The sequence below is a fragment of the Diceros bicornis genome, chromosome 7, assembly GCF_020826845.1.
Source record: "Diceros bicornis minor isolate mBicDic1 chromosome 7, mDicBic1.mat.cur, whole genome shotgun sequence".
In the NCBI taxonomy this organism is placed as follows: Eukaryota; Metazoa; Chordata; class Mammalia; order Perissodactyla; family Rhinocerotidae; genus Diceros; species Diceros bicornis.
In genome coordinates, this window is record NC_080746.1 from 81903275 (window position 1) to 81926433 (window position 23159).

Genomic DNA, 23159 nt, shown 5'->3' on the forward strand with positions numbered 1-23159 from the left:
AATGATGGTAATGACGATCATGATGCTGTTGAGAAGCAAGATTTGTTGAGCATTTGACATATGGATAATGTAATGCACTGCCTAATGTAATTTACATGAGATCTTCATAACAATTTTACTGGAAAGACTCTGAGAGTATACTCACTTTTTAGGTGAGGAAATTGAGATGAAGGAGATTAAGTAACTTCCTAAATTTCACAGCTGATGATGGATGAAGTCAAAATTTCAATCCGGGTGTGTCTGCCTCCAGAGATAAAGCTATCTCTTAACTTCTGTTGGGATCCACAATAATCAAAAATCGCTCTCTGAATAGGGTCGAAGCTCATAGATCTTAAAATTCATTATGATTTAGATTGAAGGAGAAAGCAGGAAAGATAAGCAGTGTAGCCCAGTGATAGAGAAGTAAATTTTTCACCTCTTCTTCTTAGCAGTAATCAAAATGTTTTCTCTGGGCTTTTGTTTTCAAGGTTTAGCAAAGGAAGTGGACTGGAGGGTTGACTATAAAAAGCTTCATATTTACTTCTGTTAATCATGGTTTGGAAGGAGAACAGAATGAATTTGAAAGATATTAGGCTCTTTGAGCTGATACTGATCATACCATTTGGATAATACTCAGGAGAACTGAGTCTGGAAGGAAATTCTTTTCTCTAATCTTCATTGTATGAAAGTGAAGAGATAAATGATTTTATTCTGTTTAGACAAATTCATGAAGCCTCATTTTAGGGCCTGAAGGATTCATTATTCTGTCATGCCAGTGAATTTCCACAATTAGTGCATAATCACTCTCAAGGTAGATAGAAATTTTGGTGAAGACACTCAAGAAATACTTTGAGTTAATAACAAATGCAGTTACTTTTCCATAAGATACTATTGCAATAAGTGGCACAAGATGAGCTATTGTGCAGTTTGTGAAAGATTAGAAGTGAGAAAGCTTTCAAAGCCAAATCTTGGCCCAATGCTTTAGTAATCTGTTTCCATTTATGACAAAAGAATAAAATTTATCCAGAAAGAATGCTCAGAAGGATGGTGGTGATAGTTACACAACAACGTGAATGTACTAGATGCCACTGAACTATATACTTAAAACTGATTAAAATGGTAAATTTTATGTTATGTATATGTTACCACACTTAAAAAAAAAAAAAAAAATTCTTACGTTGAACACAAGTCTTCTATATTCAAAGACCAAATCCCTAAACCAAATGTTATAGGAACAAGATGCAAAACTTAAGCGAATTATTAAGTGAAATAACAAGATGGCAACTCTGCCAAGGCAGGCTAAAACTGGAGCAAACTGGTTGAAGTACAGTTTAATAGTGTTCTATTCACCTTTTGAATTCTGGACACAAGTATTCCAGCTGTCGGGGTGAACTCACTATATGGCCTCATGCTTGAGTCAGATACCACATCCTACTAGAAAGCACCACATTCCTGTGGGGCATTTTCTTCCAGATTGTAAAGTAACTCAGCTTTCAGCTGACTAATTCTTAATTCTATCAAGCCAATTCCTCTGGTTCATGAGACTTGAGATTGGAATGTTAATGCAACTCCAAGAACTCAAGCCAACACATTGAATCCCAGGCGAGTGCCTTCCTATTGTCAAATCTAAAGGCCCTAAGTATGATGCCCAACCAGCGAGACTCCTGAGAGGCATTATGTTTTTTCTCTTTGCCTTAAGGTTGAGCAATTGAACTTTTACTTAGTCCTTTACTCTACCTACCCTCTCTAGTGTGGTCAGAGGTAGCAAATTAAGCCTGAATTCCTATTAATCACCATTGTCACTATAGGGATATAGGACATCATGATATTACTGCATGTCAAAGACTATATTGTTCTATTTCTCCTGAAAAGAAGGTATCCGTTTATTGTCAAGTATATGGACAACTCAATCCTAGGTATCCATATTGAACATATTTTCCTGGGCCTACTCATGGAATTAATTAAAACATTAGAATAAAAGAATAATTGAATAGCATTTAATGAGAAGCCTATTAACAGAGGTGTGGACAAAATTAAGGACTAACAAGAAATGGAGAAATACTCGGGGTTAGTAGCAGAGGGAAGTAGCTACCACCCCTACCTAAGTGTGATGGGACAAGGAGAAAGAGCTGTTATTAGAGCCCTAAAGAAATCTCTACCTGTAGATGAGGACTTCTAGGGAGGAGCTGTGGCCTTCGGTAGAGGAACTCAGCCACTTCTAACCCAAAGCCCAAAAAGGAGCAAGCCAGGGGAATGAATGCTTCTACCTCTCTTTCCTCTCACCATCATGTCTCCTGCTGGTCTTTCTTAATGATGGTCTACAAGTTTCTGAAAAGGATTATAACAGAGCAATATTAAGAGATGTTCTACCAGAAAGGGTTAAATGGTCAAAATAGTTTGCGAAATCCTATCTTAAACCGTGATAAACCAGCTTCTTCGTGACAGGATGTCTCAGAACCTTTAATGAGCTGATATGCATGAGACAGACCAAGTAAAAAGGAGAGAGTGTAACGTTAACAGTTTTCAACTTGACAATGAAGCTTTTTGTTCACTAATTATATTGAAGAACTTTTATTCCATAAAATACATTTTGGAAAATATGGTACTAAACTTTTAAGAACTTTTTACATTATTTAAATGTTCTCTATTGTATCATTTGTTAAATAGTATAAAAATAATTATTAATTATTTTTAGAAAATGTTTAAAACATTTTTGTATAAAAATATACTATATAGCTGATGTATGTTGAATTACTATTTTCTCCCAGAATTTTTTTAAAAGTACAAACATAACCCAAGACTTCACCATTTAGTGAGAAAACTCCAAAATGGAAGGAAAAAATGCCTAAAAGATAATACATATCCATGATAGAGCTCACTTAAAGCACCACTTCTAGAGAAAAAAGAAAATATCTTGTAATAAAATAGTTATGAAACAAACTGTCTATATTTCTTCAAAATATTTTGGAACACTTACTACGGGCTAGATACTCTGACAGACATGAGGGTAAAACATGTAGTTAAGTAATGAATTGTGTACACAGGCAAATGAAAGATTTCAGCATCAATTATGGAATGCATCCAGTAATCCAAAAAATTGTATTTATAAATTTTTTTCTATCAAAATTCTATCAAGATTTAAAAAAAAATATTACAAGCTATTTCTAAAATTTATATGAGGAAGCAAAGGACCTCTGATAGTCAAAACAACCTTGAAAAATAAGAACAAAGTTGGAGATCCTACATCACCTGATTTTCAAACTTAATATAATCCAGTGTGAGTGTGAGGATAGATGAGTAGATCCAGTGAACAGAGAAGAGAGAGCAAAGATGGACAAACATACGTGGCCAGTTGGTTTTTGACAGAATCATCAAGTCAATTAATTGAAGAAAAGAATAATTTTTTAACTACAAGTGCTTGAGATAAAAAAGAAATATGTACTTGAACTTCTATATTCCTCCATAAACACAGATTACTTTGTCACATATCATAAGCTTCCATATAAAAGATAATACTTTAAAACTTATAGAAGAATACAGTGGAGAATCTCTGCAATTGTGTTACTTACCTAATGTTGTATAACAAATCATTGGAAAACTTTTTACCTTAAGCAACAATAAGTATTTATTACTATCTTTCATGGATTCCGGGTCAGGTATTCCAGGGTGGTGTGGCTGCGGTCTCTCAAAGGATTGAAAGCACATGGCTGGGGCTGCAGTTGAACTCATGCAGGATGCGTAACCATTCTTGTTATTTGGTGTGCTGTGTTCACTATATTCGTTTTATTTTAGTAATCAAACAAGAAAACATGGATGAATGATAGGTTCTTCTATAATTTTCTGTACGTAACCATACTAATGTTACTTTTCAGAAGATATGCATTTTACGTGGAAGTCCAGTGTGGTTCATTTAATGGTGAAATACACTGTTTATTATAATCAAGTGTATTATAGTATTTGTGTCTATCTTTCCAACAGATAGTGAGATCTCCAAGGTCAGATGTAGTTTCTCACGATTCATTTTACTCTCAATGCATGGTTCACAGAAGTATTTAATGTTTGAAGAAGGAATGAATGATGGATTAAAAATGATAAAACACGGATCACAGTTACAACCCATAGCACTAACTTTAATGGTGATGTTTCGGACACCATTGAAAGTTAGAATTAAGATGGACAGAGGTGGCCATGCCATCGAGTGCCTCAGCATCATCATATTAGGACTTGTCTCTTCCACAGCATATAAAGTATGCTCTGAACACAGGTGTTTCTTCCAAGAAGAAAATAATCATTAACATGCAGCAAAATGCATAGTGATAAAACTTTTCAAAAGAGAATGTCTGTACTGTGCAACGCGTCCTTTAAATAGCACCTGTTCCCATCATAGCATGCACGGCTACTCGCTGTTCAATTGCAGTAAAACTATTAAATTCAGTTTTATAAGAACTAGAAAAGGGACAGAGCTCACAGCATACTTATTATTTAAAGATTAGGAACAAAGACATGAAGACAAGAATGAACAAATTTGTGCTTAGGAGATGAGGGAGACAGCAGAGGAATATGACACTAGATGTCGTTATTTTGATTTTGATATCAAATTTCCTTCAAACTTTCCAATTCATTCCTCTTAACTGATCTTAGTAGAAAAGTCTAAGTAGTTTATCTTAAATTATCTGTCATCTCTACCCAGATTCAAGAATGGTTTCAGCAGACATTCAGATAAAATCGTTTAACCAGTGGTACAAACTAACACAGATAAAGTTGTCCTTCTCTGCAGTTCCAGTGGGATCCAAATTGCTCTACCATCAAAGAAATGTAACAATCCTAATGTGAGGTGTTTTTAAGGAACAAATAGGTTTTAAATCAGTGCAGTCTTGGTCTGAACACTGCTATACCCATTAGATCTTTTTACACGTGGACGACATCAGCATAGCTCTCTGAAGATCATAGGTAAATAAAATATTCCTCAGATCCTATTCTCCCTATGGGCTTACATTAAACTTTCAGCGTTGCTCACTGTAAGAATCTTTGTTTACTTTTTCATCCCAATAAACTTAAATTCGCAAATGTATGCTTGGATTTGTGCTGAGAACAATTAATATAGTTCACACTCTATAGCATACTGGACTTCATGAAACTATTATGCTTGTAATACTTTTTAGGGTAGATCAAAATAAAATACAATTTCATCTTTACCTTTTGAGAAAGGAATTCATTGAAAATTACCCATCAAAGGAAAGTCTCTTTAAGAAATATTGCCTTTTAAAAATTGCTTAAACTTATCCAAACTGCATACAGCTATAAGGAATAGGATCTCACAGCTGTAAATCTTACAGAAATGTGTAATTTGAGAATTATCAGAATATAAATGGTAAAATCCATGTGTTATATATTCCCATAATGTAAAAGTTCAAGCTTTGAGTGTAGATATTTGGCCAAGCGTTTATTAAGTTCATTCTGTGTAAAGAACGTTGTCTCTGACATTGAGGAAAGAAAATGCTGAGAAGTAATAGGATTTAAACTTAAGGAATGTACAGCCCACTAAAGAGTAAAAATATAAAAGGCATGAGAATGTAAAACTGAAAAATAGCATGACACGCAGCTCAGTCAAGGATGTGGGAGTGAACTCGAGGGAAATGCAATGATGTAGCACTAATTAGAACAGAACAAAAGCTTCTTAAAAGAGGCAAATTCTCACTAGGTCTGGAAGGGCATGCCTCAGTTAGAAGGGAAGAAGAAGGGGAATAACAGACATTGTAGGCTGGTGCTTGTGAGTTAAAACGGAGATGCAGGCCGGAATGAGGAAGTCGTTGAGACTAGAAGTGATATGGACTAAGCGCTGACGTTACATTTATCGATCACGTGCTCTGCGTAAAACACTTGCCAAGTGCTTCGCTTATGCTATCGCAGAACCCTCAATTATTAATCACATTTCAAAGATTAGGACACGAAGGCCAGAGGAATGAAGTAGCTTGGACAAGCTCAAATAGCTGGTAGATTCAGGGGTCAGGGTTTCAAACATTTAATCGCAGAGCTCAGACTTCTAAACATAATATATTTATAGTTTTTATTTAATCACAAGCTGATAGGTTTTAGATTAGATGTTTCCCTTCTACAAAAAAGTCGTAATATATTATTTGATCTCAGTCAAACTTATGGAATCAGGTGCATTATTTTCTTGAATGATAATTATTTGAAAATATATTTTAGCAGCTCTATTTGATAATAGTATTCTTGTTATCTTGAGTTATCTTTTAGTCCTCTCTGAATCACCTGCATGTCCCCGCACAGTGCCTTGCATCTAAATATGACACCAATGACAAATTGATAGTCTCCGACATAGAGGAGATAAAGCAGAGGCTGTATAAGATTCTGGATATATTCATAAAATAAAGGCAACTGTGTTTTTGAAAAATTTGGGTGTAAATTATGGGTTATGAAAATAAAAGCTTTTGTTTGGAATTTTCAGAGACACAGTTTTGCCATTACTAAGAAGGGGAAGGCTGTGGGAGGAATACGTTTTTAGAGTGAGATCATATGTCCATTTTAGACCTATTAGATTTGATATGTGTAAATCCAGGTAGATATGTCACATAGGCATTTGGAGTTTGGAAGTTACCAATCTGGACGACATTAACATCTATGAGGATTAAAGCCTGTGCTTGAATGAGAACAATAAGACACTTGAGTATAGTGACAGAAGGATCAAGGACTGGACATGGGTCATTCCAAGGGTGAAAGGTTTGGAAGCAACAGAAAGTAGCAAGACGTGGCCAGAGAGGGAGGAAGAGGAAAGGGAAAGAAAGTATCCCAGAAAACACTCAAACAGAACAACAGTCCACAAAAGCAAAAGAGTGAGGGATCTCTAAAACTGTCGAGGAAAAACGCACTGGTTTTCCTTTACTCTCATACAATTCTCCTGACACCAGAAGTATGAGCTTTTTCCCACACTGATCAATTCTCCAACACTATCCTGGTGTTCTACAATCCAATTCAGTTCTGACATTATCCACCTGGAGTTAGTATCAGATCCCACAGGTTAACAGTTCAGTTCCACAAGACTGTCCCCACTTCAGACACCAATTACAAGTCCCAGGTTGTCACTTGCACTTCTGAATGGCTATAAATGAGTTCCCATGACCCCCTATTTGGGTTTCATAATTTTCTAGAAAGGCTCACAGAACTCAGGGAAACAATTATGTTTGCCAGTTTATTATGTAACAGAGGATATGATGAAGGATACAACGAACAGGCAGATGAAATGACACCTAGGGCGAAGTCCAGAAGGATCCCAAGTGCAGGAGCTTCTGTTCCTATGGAATTGGGGTGGGATGCATTCACCAGCCTGGAAGCTCCCCAACTCCCTGCTTCTGTCATTGTTATGGAAGCTTCAACACATAGGCATGATTTTATATTAATTCAATTTCCAGGTCCTCTCTCCTCTCTGGAGAATGAGTGTGGGGCTGAAAGTACCCAGGTTCTAATCATGGCTTGGTCTTTCTGGTGGCCAGTCCCCATCCAGGAGCCCACCACATGTCAACTCATGAGAACAGAAGGTGCTCCTACCACTCAGGAAAATACAAGGGACTTAGGAGCTCTGTGTCAGGAACAGGAGCCCAATAAAAATGCCTAGTAAGGAAAAGAAATGAGCAATGTGAAGTTCTGATAGAATGAGGAAGATAAGAAACAAGAGTTGATCAATTGATTGAGCAATGTGGAAGTCATTACATAAAGTTTGAAATCGTTAAGAATGATGCTTATATACTGTTTATGGATGCTATTATACATATTCTATATACTACATATTATATAAAGCTTTTAAAAAATTTTAAAAAACATATCCACCAACTTCAGGATTGTCGTTACACTGGAGAGGATACAAAACATGAGATCACTGTACAAGAGGCACACTTGATCTCCTCTACATTTTGCAAAGATGCCTTCATTATTATTAGAGCCACTTTCTGGAATAAGTCAAACATTGTTGTCCTAACAATACCCCCAATCAACGCAATATGTTTATACCAAAGGCAAGGCTAACTTATTCTGTTTTGTAATATTAAGGGAGATGATATTGCGAGTCATATGCCCCTGCCCATTCTACTTAGCGTCAAAAATTTTCAAATGATGCTGATGGAAGAAAATAAACCAAATGCATTATATAAACTATCTTGCTTCCTAAATACACACTGGCATTTTACTGTCTGCTTGAGGTTCACATGTGAGCCTAGCTAGTAATCCATTAAGAAGGATTGTCACAACAGGAAATATTTGGCAAGCTTCAATCAATGCCCACCTCATACACAAGGTGTTCACTTATTCCATGTGATAAATTAGCCTTGATGTCTTTTATATGTCCTGTTTACTTACTGTTAGTGTTTGAGCATAACATCTTTAAAACAAATGGTATTTATGTGTCTTATGCAGCTAACAAATTTATCCTGTTAATGTGCAAATATGTAGTATATTTTGATATCTTTGGCCTGAACAATAAGGAAAAGTAATTTTGGTAAAACTCCAAGAAGAACTTCCTACAAAGGTGAGGTGAGAGTGAGATCTGTTTTTAGTCACCGCAGTCACTCAGCCGTGATCCTGGGATAAAATGGTTCTCTTGGCAGGGGGATTGATTACCAGCAGACAGCAAGGAAATGGCGGCAGGTGTTCAGATCTTAATTGAGTAGGTCAGGGCACAAATATCCTCAGCAGTAATTATGGGTGAATAATGAATTTTTCCTAATGATTTCACAGCAAATTTATCTTGCCTAGTTACTGCTCTAGCTGTAACTTACTTCTTGAATCGTAATACCTTATACTGCCTGATAGAGGGTTGCCCTGGCTTTGAAAACTGCAGGCTTCTGACAGTGAGGGCATATTAAAGTTTAATTCAACACATGCATAAATTTTGGTTGTAGAGAGCTAGCTCACGCGTTCTTTCAAAACAAGAGCTTCTGTGAATCTTCCTGTGTGTCATCTGTCCCACAATCTGCATTTTTTTTTTTTTTTTTGTGAGGAGATCAGCCCTGAGCTAACATCCGCCAATCCTCCTCTTTTTTTTTTTTTTTTTTTTTGCTGAGGAAGACGGCCCTGGGCTAACATCGGTGCCTATCTTCCTCCACTTTATATGGGACGCCGCCACAGCATGGCTTACCAAGCAGTACTTCGGTGCGCGCCCGGGGTCCGAACCAGCGAACCCCGGGCCGCCGCAGCGGAGCGCGCGCACTTAACCGCTTGCGCCACCGGGCCGGCCCCCCCACAATCTGCATTTTAACTAAGATGTTGACCTACCAACAACTTTCGAGAATTAAAAGGAATAATACATGAAAAGTTTTTCTCTTTTGCAAGCTGCATCCTGAGATCAAAAGCTTTAAAAGCGAAAAATTGCATATCTAAGAATCGATGAGATAAAATATTTCCATTTTCATATATACACTATGAATTTCCTTATTATTGACTCATATGATTCCTCATCACTTGCAAACTTATGTCTTTGCAGGGAACACACCACTTTTTCAAGGATTTTAAGAAATATTTAAGTATGTGTAGAGCCTAAGCAGTCATATAAAGTGGCTTCTGTACAGTCAATTTAGGGTGTTTTAAATAGGAGATACTTTCCACATTAAGACATGGCAAAGTCGCATGTCAGACTGAATGCTTCTGCAGGTGTTTTTGCTCTCATTTCAAATTTAATTATACTTAGGAAATCTAATGGCATGTTTTCAGCTGAGGGTAACGATAAGTTTTATTTAGATCTAAAAACAATGTGATGCACGTATTTTCATAATTTATAATTTATGCAACCATAATTAGTCTGAGATTCTGAAGTTTGCCATGAGAATCTATTGGAATCCAATTATTCCACTTTACAGTTATGTATAGTGCTTTAATCCCATCTTGATCTTAGATGTGTACCAAGATGCTTCATATTGCTTGTATCTTATGCATTTTCCTAGGGTTGGTCCCCAGCCTTTCTCTTACTTCTACTCAAAATTTTTCCAAAAGAACCCTATTTAATACATGCCCTGAAAGTATGGGATAAGTTGGAGGCTCACAGTGGTTTTGCAATTATTGAATTTTCATATAGGAAGATTACGGACATTTACTAAAATCGTGGTAACTCATTTCTGTTTTACAGACTAGAAACTTTTTGGGGATTTTAGCTATGCACATATGCTTACTAAATTCATAATATTTTAGATTTCCTTTCTACAGTCAAACTAAGTTAAATGTGTTTCTTTTCTAATAAGAATTTCTCAATATCATTATCAGTATCATGTATCAAATACACATTTTAAAATGTGTATAAGGGGAAAATAAATAATAATAAATTAGTCAATAAATATAATAAAACAAATAGATAATAATATATTAGGCAGACTTACAAGTATGTAAAGTTGTGTTTCAGAAATGTAGGAGTGGTCATTTGATCTATCCAGCATTTGACTAAACTTCATGTAGGCACTCCTAAATATTCGGTAAGAAGGATCTGTCTTTTGCTACAGAAGACAGTGATAAGAAAATATTTCACTTTTCCTTTCCCTGACACTATGTTATGGACATGTGATCTAAGCTTGGCCAATTGTATATTCCTGTCTGATATTTTGATTTATAATGTGGTAACAGAATGGCATTTTTTAAAAAGTCAGAGAATATTCATGGCAGGGCAAAAAGAGTCAAACTGTGGAAAGTGACCAATGATGATAGTTCTAGATACATGTGGCTGAAAAATCCAGAAGTGTAAAGCTTCAGGTATCGCTGTATCCAGGCAGGCTAAATTGTCCCGTCAGTATTTCTCTTACCATTTCTTAACTCTGGTTTTTCCTTTGTTGGATTTGTTCATTGATAAGCTCTGTTCTAGTGGTGATCTCTAGCCTTTTCCTACTAATTCTAGCAAAAGTCACATATTTGCCAGTAGGTAGTCAGACTCATGCAGTAAGCTGTGACCTGAAGTTTTAATTGGATAGAACTGTGCCATATGTTACTCATCAATTTACTGATTGGAGTCAATGCTACCCACACCAAACAGGCTTATGTGGAGGAGAAGTGTGTCCCCTGGAAAAAATTATGGTGTGATAACCAAAAGAGGGAGCAATAGAAGCTGTGAGCAGGTAGAACCAACAGACATTCAGTACATTTGATAAAGACTCTTCTATACTACTTTTCCTTATACACCCTCAAATAGGGCATGAGCACTTTCAGGCTCTTGAGGAACAAAGCCTGTGAGAGAGGGCTGTAGGTCATGGGGATTAGTAGAGCTACTGGTCTTAAAGTTATAATGTACATTTTATTCAAGCCCACAATCTAAGAATGTCCAGAAGAAAACAATTAACCTTATTAAATATCAATACATCATCACAGTTTGAACAAATGCTGGGCTAATGTTGATCATTTCAAGAAATTCTATAAAAAAAGGCACTGTTAAGCAAACAAACGCAAGGAGCAAGACAATTAGTGTGTATTCCACACTTTGAAAATAACTTCATAGCACTTATTTTAATTCAGCCAATTAATATGTCCCCCAACTTTCCCCATCCCCAGACCAGCAAAGTATTCCTATTGTTATTTAAATCAGAATAGGATGAATACCGACAATGAGAAAATGCATTTACATACATGGTATGGTGCATTAAAGTTTTCACATACATCATCCCACTAGAATAAAAGCTCCACGGGGGCAGAAGTTTTCATTTTTTTATTCAATTCTATATCCCCAGCTCCTAAAACAGAGTAAAAGAATGAAAAAATAAATATAGAATTTTACTAGTGTCAATTGACAGAGTAAATTTCAGTTGCTGAGCTAAACATATTTTGTTATTTGTCATTCAATTATATACAGAGAGAGAAATTTTATATATATATTTTACAAAGAAATAGAAATATACACATATACACATATATGTTCTTTGTAAATATATGTAATAAATATGCATATATATATTTTGTTTTTGTAAATCAGAGTTGTCTATTTTCTTAATCATTCTAATTTGTGAAGGAGAATAACTTTAAAAGTTGGAAGTCCACTAATGAGTTTCTCAAGCTACAGGAAGTGGAGTCATAAAATCTTACCATTTATCCAAATGAAAGTAAAACTAAAACGACAAAACTTGAATGGGAAACATAATAATACATGGCTAAATTAGTTCTCAAAACTAAATAACAATTAATGCTTATTTTAGTCAAACAGCCACTAAGCTATGGGGACACATCTGTCTTCTGGGATTGCTTACAGCTAATTCAGGGAGATAGACTTGGAAACTAATTATTTCATTATAAGGTAAATAGGAGGACTGAGAAAGCCATTCTGGAAACCTAGAAGGGTGCAGGGTCCAGCTGAGAGTTAGAGAAGTCTTACTAGATGAGGTGTCCTCTCACTTGAATCTTAAAGCAAGAGTAAGAGTTTTCAAAACAAAAAAGAATGAGGAGGAAAACTTCATGCAAGGTAAGAAAAGCGTTCCAGGTGAAATTTCCACTTATTTTGGGCAAATATTCATTGGCTGCAACGAATTTGGTGTGTCAGTGGTCTAACAGTTTACCCACTAGGAAATCCATCTACGGCTGTGCTCCTCAATGTGGATGGTACCATCTCAAAAAGGTATGGCGGAAATTGGTGGTGACGGTGTGGTCATGTTATTTGCACAATGATTGGGAAATACTAATGTCATGTGAGGGCAGTGGGGGCTAGGGGAACAGTGGGGACAGGGAAGAAAGACATTCTATAAAGCCAAGGTCTGTCCTCAAAAAAAGAAAAATATTCCATAGCTCATACAACCGTCAAGTGCCCTTCCAGGCTTTCATTTAGAAAACCAAACCAAACCAAACCAACCAAACAAACAAAAATAAAAGAAGCTGTTTGTAATTATCATAATCTAGAACCTAATTCTCATTTTACATTAACAGAAAGATTTTTCATGAGTTTAATATACACTAAATTTTCCAAATATGCAACTACCAGCTGAACTTGGAAATACTTCTTTTTGAAAATACTTTTTTGTTGTTCAGGACTTTACCAAGGTTAGTGCTGCTTGTGATATTTGAATTGCCAATGCAATATGCCATAATAGTCTACATTTAAAGCTGGTGCATTCATGTAATTCTACACGTAGGCACAAGCCTTTACTTTATTAGTTTTTCCAGAAGGTTGTGCCCGGAAATTTACATATTGAGGTACATATACATTATAAATTACTTTCCATTTATTTCTGCTTTGTATTACAGTTTGAGCACTATTTTGTTGTTGTTTTTAATTACTTCTGTATAGTTCTATAAGGTACAGACTTCTCAGGAGAGTAAAGAGAGTGTCACAATGTATTTGTTATCTAAATGGTCTGATAGGATTAAGAACTGCTGCTAGAGTGTTGAGAGAATTATACAAGTCTTATCAAAAACCTGTAGAAAGGAAATTCTCAAGGCTTCTGCACTATTGAATTATATTTTTTGTAAATTAAAAACATAAAGGTAGCACTAATCATGCAGGAACAGGTTACACCAGCCATGGATGTGCGAGTCAGCTGTGCCCTCTATGTCTGGGAAATGACTGTTTCTAACCTAAGAACAACCACAGCAGGAGCCTTGCAAGAGGCTGCCCTGAGTCCTGTTCAGCCCCCAGGCTCACCTGGCCCAGCTGTGACTGTTTTTAATCATATGCAATTCTGGATATCCTTCCAAAGAGTGAAATACTCTAACTCTGAAGTTCTGGGAATAATGTTTGGCTTAATGGAAATATATTACTTTACACAGTTGCGTAGAATGACCAGCTCCTGGAGTGGACTATGGACATGCATCAAAATCTCTGCCCATTTCTGAGTGGTCATGTGCGCATCCGTGTCCAGGCCTCACAATCTTCCCCATTGCTGTCCAACTGCATTATAAGCATTTGTACTGAAGTCCTGTGAATTATGCTGCCTAATCATCTTGGAATCTGACGGAATGAACAGAGGGGGACACCAGTAAATTTCTCTTTGCTTTGACTGAGACAAATAGCTTTATTTTGTTCTAAGTGAAGTCAATACAGCATCGTCAGATGAAAGTGGCTACCCTACATAACGTGCTGGGTTCCTTCCAAATCTATGACATCTTTGAATCCAAAAAATTCCAACCAGTAATTTCAAAAATTGGATAACTATGTGCAAATATAAACCCAAGAATGTTCTAGGAAAAAAAGAGTGTTCTAAAATTATATTGGGGCATAGCTGTGATAGCAAAGTCATGTAGGCGTCAAAGCAGATAGTCTGCATTTTAGTAAACCTAAAATAAAACAAATTGACTAAGCACATGAACTAAAAGAGGCAAAGTAGATATGTAATCTACAGAGATCCACAAATTAGTTTTATTTTCTTAATCAAATGACATTTTCCAGCAATGTTTTGGTTGAATGTCTTGTAATTGATCAAATGGAAAATAGCTTATCTATGTGAACTTTGTGAAGGCTATACCTACACATGGTTCCATTAAATTGATTTTGATGACCATTTGGAATCACCATTTATAAGCCTGTCAATTGCATGGTGACTGATTACTAGCAAATAATTGAAACAATCAATCATGTAGACCTGATTTGTAAATGAGGACTTTGTGGTAGCTAAACCAAATGTTGAGGTGGGAAGGAACAATTAGAGAAGATGATAGAGGCCACTCATACATAAATTAAACATATTTAGGCACTGGGGGCCTTTTGTGCCCTGGCATAAGCAAATAAAATGTTTCTTTAGCAATCATATAACCTGAATTTTTAATCTAAAATGAATTATAAACTGTTATATCTGTGATTATGACTGTAATATGTAGATATTTAATAATGTTCAAATAAAAATTGTACATAGAAATGTATTTTATATTATATATAAATTTTATATTATGTTCTTATATAGTCTATATTATATATAAATATATAATATATATATCATATATAATGTAAAATATATAATAATATATAGTATTTATTTATTTAATTATTTGTAGTACTAGGAGTCCCTAACAGAAAAAAACAAGGCTACAAATAGAAAATGTAAGAACACATACACAAAAAGCCAGACATTCTTTGGACATTTAAAGTAGGTGCAAAAGTTACTACAAATCTCACAAATACCCAAGGATACCGCTATTACAGTGTAGAAAGGAGTTGGTGACTTACAGTTCATGGATAACTCTGGCCTGCTGCCTGTTTCATAAATAAAGATTTATTGGAACACAGCTATGCCAATTTTTTTATGTATTGTCTATGATGGCTTTTGTATTATGACAACAGAGTTGAATAGTTGTGACAGAGATCACGTGACTCTCAAAGCCTAAAATATTTACTGTTTGGCTCTTTACAGAGAAGATTTACCAATCTCTCATCTAGAATATTAATTTTCATTCACAATTGAGTTCTGAACCATGAAAGTTGCATGTGTTTGGGATGTTGCATTATTCTATTTAATAAACAGATATATATGACACCTTTTCTTAATGATTTTACACCTGAAATCTTATGTTCACAGATAAACCCTCCAATGCTTCCTTGTAAATGTTAATCTCATGAACGTGTCTGGACTCAGCAGGCAATTTATTATTTTCCATCCTGACAACCAAGTAATGTGGATATTTGTGACTCGATTCTATGTTTTAGATAAAAGGTCCCTTCACTGAGGCCGTGACCTACTCTATTGTGTGTAATTATTCGTTCAACGTGTTTATTGAGCACTTCCTTTGTGCTATTCCCTGGGAACATTTACTGAGTGTATATGTTTGAAGGAAGCATAATTCTAAAGCTGAAGGGGCTCTCAATCTAGCGAGAAGTGTCAAAATAGGAGCCATCATCACAACCCTGTTTGGTTCAAGCCGGTGCTCACTGGAGGAACACGGTGCAGTGTTCTGTCAACCCACCGCAGTTCTCAGGAGTGCCAAAACATTCAGGAAATAGACACGACTAGAATTATTTCATAGTATTTACAGACCAGGGTTTCTCCATTATGTTCTCTGGAAGAAAAGTACAGACCAATATAGTAGGTGCTTTAGGTGTTTTCAAGATAGGGATTTAAGATGTTCAGCTCTTGCCAAAAGAGATAATACAACCAAATAATGTTCCTCAGAAACACTGAATATCCAGCTCCTTCTATAGTATTAGAATCATCTTCAGTAATAAATCTTTTTTCAGCATTAACGACAAGTAGAATACTGTTTCTGGCACTGGATATGGAGAGAAAAATAAGGCATGGATTAAGCTTTAAGTTTGAATGAGGAAACAGGCCCTAAATATAAACAGTAATGTAGGGGATCAGAATTGGCCACCCTAAAATGTGTCTCTTTGGCTTGATTATTTTTAAGAACAAAAAACTCAGAAAGAAACTTTGACCTTCCCTCTAACTGCCTAAAAGAATTTAAGATAGAAGGCCTATTCCAGGAAGGAGCTATCACCATAGATAATTATAGTATAATATGAAATAGTTATGGTAGACAGGGAGGAACCTAGAAAGACCCGTTTGATCAAAGTCCTCTCCATGTCCCATTGTCTCTGTAACGCATGGCAAACATTTGTTCACCAAACATTTGCTTTTCCATCTTCATGTGAACTGCCTTCCTCCCCTTTGAAGTCCCAAACCACTACCCTAACATCCTCTTTTGTCTGTAGCTGAAGATGGTATTTAAGGTGGTGGATTCAGCCATTCTGGTGAGTTACTCAGTTTTCCTGGATTTCTTTCATGTATACATGTTATTAAACTTGTTTGATTTTCTCCTGTTATTCTATCTCATGTCAATTTACTTCTTGGATCAGCCACAAAAACCTAGAAGGGTAGAGGAATATTTTTTTCTCCCATACAGTAACAATAACAGAATTCAAGTTTTACCACTCTCATGTTAAAAGCTTTTATTTTTATATGTTTCTAGAAGTACTAATATACCATTTTATTTATTTATTCATTTATTATTATTTTTTTAGTGAGGAAGATTGGCCCTGGGCTAACATCTGTTGCCAATCTTCCTCTTTTTGCTTGAGGAAGATTGTCGCTGAGCTAACATCTGTGCCAACCTTCCTCTGTTTTTTGTATGTGGGATGCCACCACAGCATGGCTTGATGAGTGGTGTGTAGGTCCACACCTGAGATCTGAACCTGTGAACCCTGGGCTGCTGAAGTGGAGTGCACAAACTTAACAACTATGCCACCAGGCCGACCCCTTGACATATCATTTTAGCTATTATCTATTTTATTTTATTTTTAATATCACAAATTCAATTTCAAAATTATTTTAATATCACTTACATTCAACTACATTGAAAAAGATGGTTTAAATTATGAAAACTATTTTGAAATATTAACTTTTATTTATTTATTTTTGTGAGGAAGATCAGCCCTGAGCTAACATCTGATGCCAATCCTCCTCTTTTTGCTGAGGAAGAGTGGCCCTGGGCTGATATCCGGGCCCATCTTCCTCTACTTTATATGGGACGCTGCCACAGCGTGGCTGGACAAGCGGTGTGTCGGTGCACTCCCAGGATCCGAACCTGTGAACCCTTGGGCCCCTGAAGAGGAGCGCACGCACTTAACTGCTGTGCCACCAGGCTGGTCCCTCTTTCTGCAATTTTTACATAAGAAAAAAATGCAAGCAACCTTCCAGAGTATTATTTATAGGTCTGCTTTATTATTAATAGCCATATGATTTGCATTGCAGATGCTGTGTTTTGTGCACCCTGTCTGACTCCTCCCTACTCCAAAGTGTGCACTGTGTGAAAAGAGAGGGATATTTGTATCCCAGGACCCATCTCACTGAACACCTGGAAAGGCATGAGTGAATGAATGCATTATTTGCTAAACATAAAATGGCAGGTGTGAACAATATATGGCAGAAGTTCAGAGCAGAGAGCTGTGACAGAGGATAGAGAGGCTGCTCGCAGAAAACTTTCTGAAGGAAACATAGGCTCTGAAGGAGGAATAGGTATAAGACTCATGGAGAGACGAAAGGAAAAATACGCACACAGGGGAATGATTGTTGTTGGAAGCCAGTAACTAAATCAGCTTAGGCCCCAGTGGGAAAGTATCAGGTCTCCTCTGGCCTTCAAGCCACATCAGCTGGCAACAGCTGTAGCAGAGACAAGTTGACCTGAGAAATCCTGCCAAAATTACAGATGCATGAGTAAAATATATATCATAGACAAAAATAACCATAGGACTAGATGACATAACATCAAATAATGAAACATGTTTAAGTGTAGTGTTAACCCTGACAGCTGGTTTTTCTCTTTTATTGTAATGCAAGTGCCTGATGTAAGCTTTGATTGCAGAGGCATCCACTTCAAAGGTTAACACACTGCCAGCCACAGGACTAGATGAAGAGCCAGGCCTCCTCCCTCCTCTGCCCCCAGCTCCTTTGTTTTAGAGATCTTGGCTGATTTCAGTATCTGACCATTTGGGCCACTTGTTTTTTCTCTTCCTGCACTTTTAATTCCAGCTCTTATGTTTTAAATTCACCAATAAAGAGGGAGTCCGCGAAACTCTAGGCCCCTTCTCTCAACCCCAATAAAAGCAGAACCCTAGGCCCACGCCCTGTCTCTCTCTCTCCCTGCGACTTCGCTGTGGGGCCCTAGCTGTGCCATGTGCTTTCCAGGACTTGTGAGTAATAAAACATTTTTTTTTCCAAAGTCTACTGATGGTTGTTGTTCATGGCATCTTGTAATCACAATAAGAACCACAAGGGCTGGTCCAGCCACAGTATTGGTTATCGATAGGCTGAGATCGACACAAAATACTAAGATAACCAGTTAAATATCATGACACCCCAATCTAAAGACGAGACAAGACCCCATATGTTCTCCCAATTGTTTTCAAAGAATCTAACTAGATACATATGAACATTATCTCTGAATAATAAGTCTGAAACCTAGGTGGAATGAAGTGCTGAAACCATGTATCCAAACTATCACATTTCCTTCTCTGAAGATAATTTCAGACAACATCCTAACTTCATATGGAAAATGAGAGTTCCTGCTCAACAGATTTTTGGGAGGACTTCCCAAAATATTTCCATGGAACCTGGTAAAAGACAAGAGTCATGTCTGCAATAGGTAAGAACCAGAGGCAGGAAACACAGATTACCACTGTCAAATGTGAATAAGCGTGAAGCAGAGAGATTTCATTTGGACTTGATGAGAAAAGATAGAAAGTTGTTCTAGTGTATTTTCTCCCTTGAAATAATTTAAATGCTTTAAGATTTTTTCCACCTATGCAAACTAGATAAAGAGAAATGCACAAAGGAAAACTCCTAATTTCACACACCTGGGGTGTGTGTATTTATCTTTTGGAAATTTCTCACAATAAGACATTCACACTTAGAGATCATCTCTGAATTCCTCCTTAGAAAATTCTTGCCTCATTCAATGTAAATTATGTGTCCTTTATTATTTTTCCATAGTTCATGAACTTCAGCTCCATTTTACGTTATAATTTGCAATTTTATAGCTATGTGTGAATTTATTTATACATTTCTGCATGTATATGTGTATATATACATATATATGTATGTATAATGTATAAAGTGAATATTTTATTTTTGTTTTTTCTTACTGGACTCAAGCCTAAATCAAGAATTAGAACCACATGACCCATCTTCTCCAAAATACTGGTAAGAGATATGTTCTTCATTTAAAAGTGGTCCATGAGGAAGTGAATACAGGAAAATACTGTACAACTATGCACATTCTATAACAAAGGATGAGAAGTCTGACAGGCAAGAAAACGATGTATTGCTCTTTGTTCAGCCAAGATTTGTCTCAATCTACCTTGTGGTGGAACATTCCTATACTAATAATCCTCTCCCCGGCACACACACTTTGCTGTATTTACTACCAGCATCTAATTCAATTATTTTTATAAAGCAACTTTTTTGAAAACTCTGAATCCTCTTATTGAATAATGAGGAGACTAGATATTCATTGACAGTGTGGAAAGTTTAGCACTGTGGATTGCTCTATAAATTTGGCAGATGCAGCCTGGTCATATAAACATATGTAATTTAAGTATGTTAGAAATTATTTTTACTCAAAATTATATGTGCTAAGGAGACAGGAAAGGCCCCTAATCATTTCTATACTGGAAGATTGAAATTATTATAAAGTATTATATTTTTAAAAAAGAAAATACAAATTATAAGCGATAAAGACATCAGGCCAGTTTTTAAGTATGGCATCTATTTTGTTGTTGTTTTATTAAGCTATAATAATCTCTCAAGATAAAATTTACCAAGGAGTTGTTGGTGTGTATTGAAAATCGGATCTTCATATCAGGTAACCTTAACTCACATCCCTTTATGTAAATAGGGTGGATTGTTATCTACAATTTAAGCAACATTATAGCATTAGCAAATTTTAAAAATATATATTTCCTTATTACACTTTACATGCCTTTCAAGCTATGGATAATATATATTAGAATCTGTTTAAAACTTATAATTTTTTACCTTGTCCTATGATGATGTGCTTGCCTGCGATTCCCTGGTATTAAAAATTTTAAGTGAGCTCTTAGAATGCTAAATCTTAACCTCAGTGGAAAAATAGACAATTTATTCAAATAGAATACTCGCCAACAGAATATGTAGTAAAAAACAAAATAGAAAAGAAGTTGTCAAAATCGGATTTTAAGTAAGGAACACGTTTGATATATTAATTCAAACATTTATTATTCATTTTTATAGAATTTTGTATGACTTCACGCTAATACATTTTGCTTCCTCTTTAAATTATTGTGCATAAGATGTACATTTAATGTTATACTTTTTACTCCTATAAACCTAGTATCAAGTCTAAATCCTTTGGGTTATATAAAGTTTTCTGCTTCTAATTATCCTACCATTTACTAGAGAAAAAAGTTATGTCCATGACTGTGACAAAGGACAGAGGAGCCTAAATGCAATGCGACACATAGAATTAATACTGAAGGAGGAATAGATTCAGATAGTTAAGAAGACATGGCTAACATAGCTTGTAAAACTTGTATGGAACAGGCATATGTCCATAAGCCTGGGTCAGGTGTACTGATTCTGAGGGTTACCAGATCTAAAGGAGTCTCACCACCAGGGAGAACATGCGTCTGAGAACTGAAGCAGATGGTCTCTAAGAATCAAGGAGCCCTCTTAGGACAAAACATAGAGGTTCCACGAGCCTCAGGAATGTTTGAGGCCTCCCAAGACGTACAGCATTCTTGATGAGCCTTGGGTGGGTTATAATAGGGTACTAGATGTCCAGCATCCAGGAAATTTTAAAAACAGGTAAATTGATGGTGGTGCTTTCACAAATTAGGAGCTTTTTCTGATTAATATAAATATATATATATAATATATACTTTATATCATAGATAGATAGATGGATAGATATAGATATACAGTTAAACGTGAAACAGATAGAAGCCACTTGGACACTTGACTCTTTAGTCTAACATTGTTCTAAGAATAAATAAGAATCTGTCAATGCTGAGGGTTTTGCAATGAAAATTCAAAAATTTCCTGAGTATTGCATTATGAATAAATGTCTTCTAGCCTTAATCAGATAAAAACAATATTAGCACCAATTTTTTTCTTTTATACCTCAGACATTTATTATCTTGCATAATTGTTCTTTTCTACTGCTAGCAGTTCCGTTAATTTCAGTTTGCAGTGACACAACTGCAAACATTCTCATAAGAAAAAGGAAAGAAAACATTGTAAATCTCTAGACATCAGTAAATGTTTTAAAGTTATGTATCTAAGAAATGGCTATTTAATCAAGGGATTTCATTGTCATTTCCTATCTGAGTACAGAAGTTGTCTGAAATACTTTATTAACTAGTTTAACAAGTTGTCTCTAATAATAAATACTCATCATTCCATTGACATTCTAGTGAATTTTATAACTATTCTGTATCAATCCTAGAGGACTGTGCCATGACAATCAATTATCAGATTGGAGAATCTGTGGTTGGTAATAAATCAGTAAATAAATACATTTTCTTGTCTCTTCTTGCTGAGGCAAGAAAATTATTTCATGAACTTCTTAAAAATAAGTAAATAAGTGAATAAATAAATGAATAAATCTAGTTATTCCAATGTTAACTGGAATAATCAGTTATGCTCATCTCCCTATAAATCAAATGCGTCTGTTCTGTATGATTCCCTGCTTATTGTGGTAGAAACCTCATTCAGAGTGAATGTGATGTTTCCCACCCAGGAATACAAGATTCACCAAGGTATGTTCTGAACGAACTTTGTGTCCATTTTCCAAAATAGCCATAACACCCATTAGAATATCTAGGATCCTTAAAAGACATTCTGGAGACAAAATGTATGGTGTAAATCTCGTACCCCATTTCAGAAAAACACAAACAAAAACTCTGTAGTAATCTTTAACATTTCTAAGATCATGGCCACAAAATCAGTTAGATAAACTGAGAAGTTTCAAAGAAAGGAAGATAAAATTTTCAGGTAAAAGGAAGATAATGTTTTAATAGGAAAGAAAGCAGTAAAGAAATGGTATGAATCTATATAATTATTAAGAAGGGTAGTGGTAAAGTGGAATTACTTTTATTCACCAAATGTGTTGAAGAGTCAAATATAAGATAAACAAAAATAAGTATTTCTTTGACAGCGGGCAGTATGCTTCTTAAAATCATAACCCTAAGTAGATTTTCAGACTGAAAGCATATAGATAGATGATGATAGATGGATGATAGACAGACAGACAGACAGACAGGCAGACAGATAGATAGATAGACAAACCTCCTATAAACCCAGTATCAGGTCTAAATTTGATAGATTTCGATAGATATGGATAAATTGCAGAATTTTCTTCTCAGATTAAATTTCATTTACTAAAACGAGTTGTTATAGGGAGGATATCCCTATAAGAAAGTGAGAAGTGACATTAGTACAGAAGTAATAGTCCTTAGTACAAAACCCAACATGGACAATAATAATCAATATCCTTACAATATCCTTGAAGACATGAATAAAAATATTGAAAATACAGAAACTGTAGTTCAATGCTCCATAAGATAAAATACTAGGGTGAATAGCTCTAAGATATGTTAATTTAGTGTTTCTTCTAGTTTCATTGCATGTTTTTGTAGAGTTTCCTTCTTTTTGTATACTTGCCATATGCTTAGTAATGGTACAAATATGGATTGTGCATTTCCTGAATATTACTAGAAGAAGGTTTTGAGATAGAAAGATCTGGATACAAAC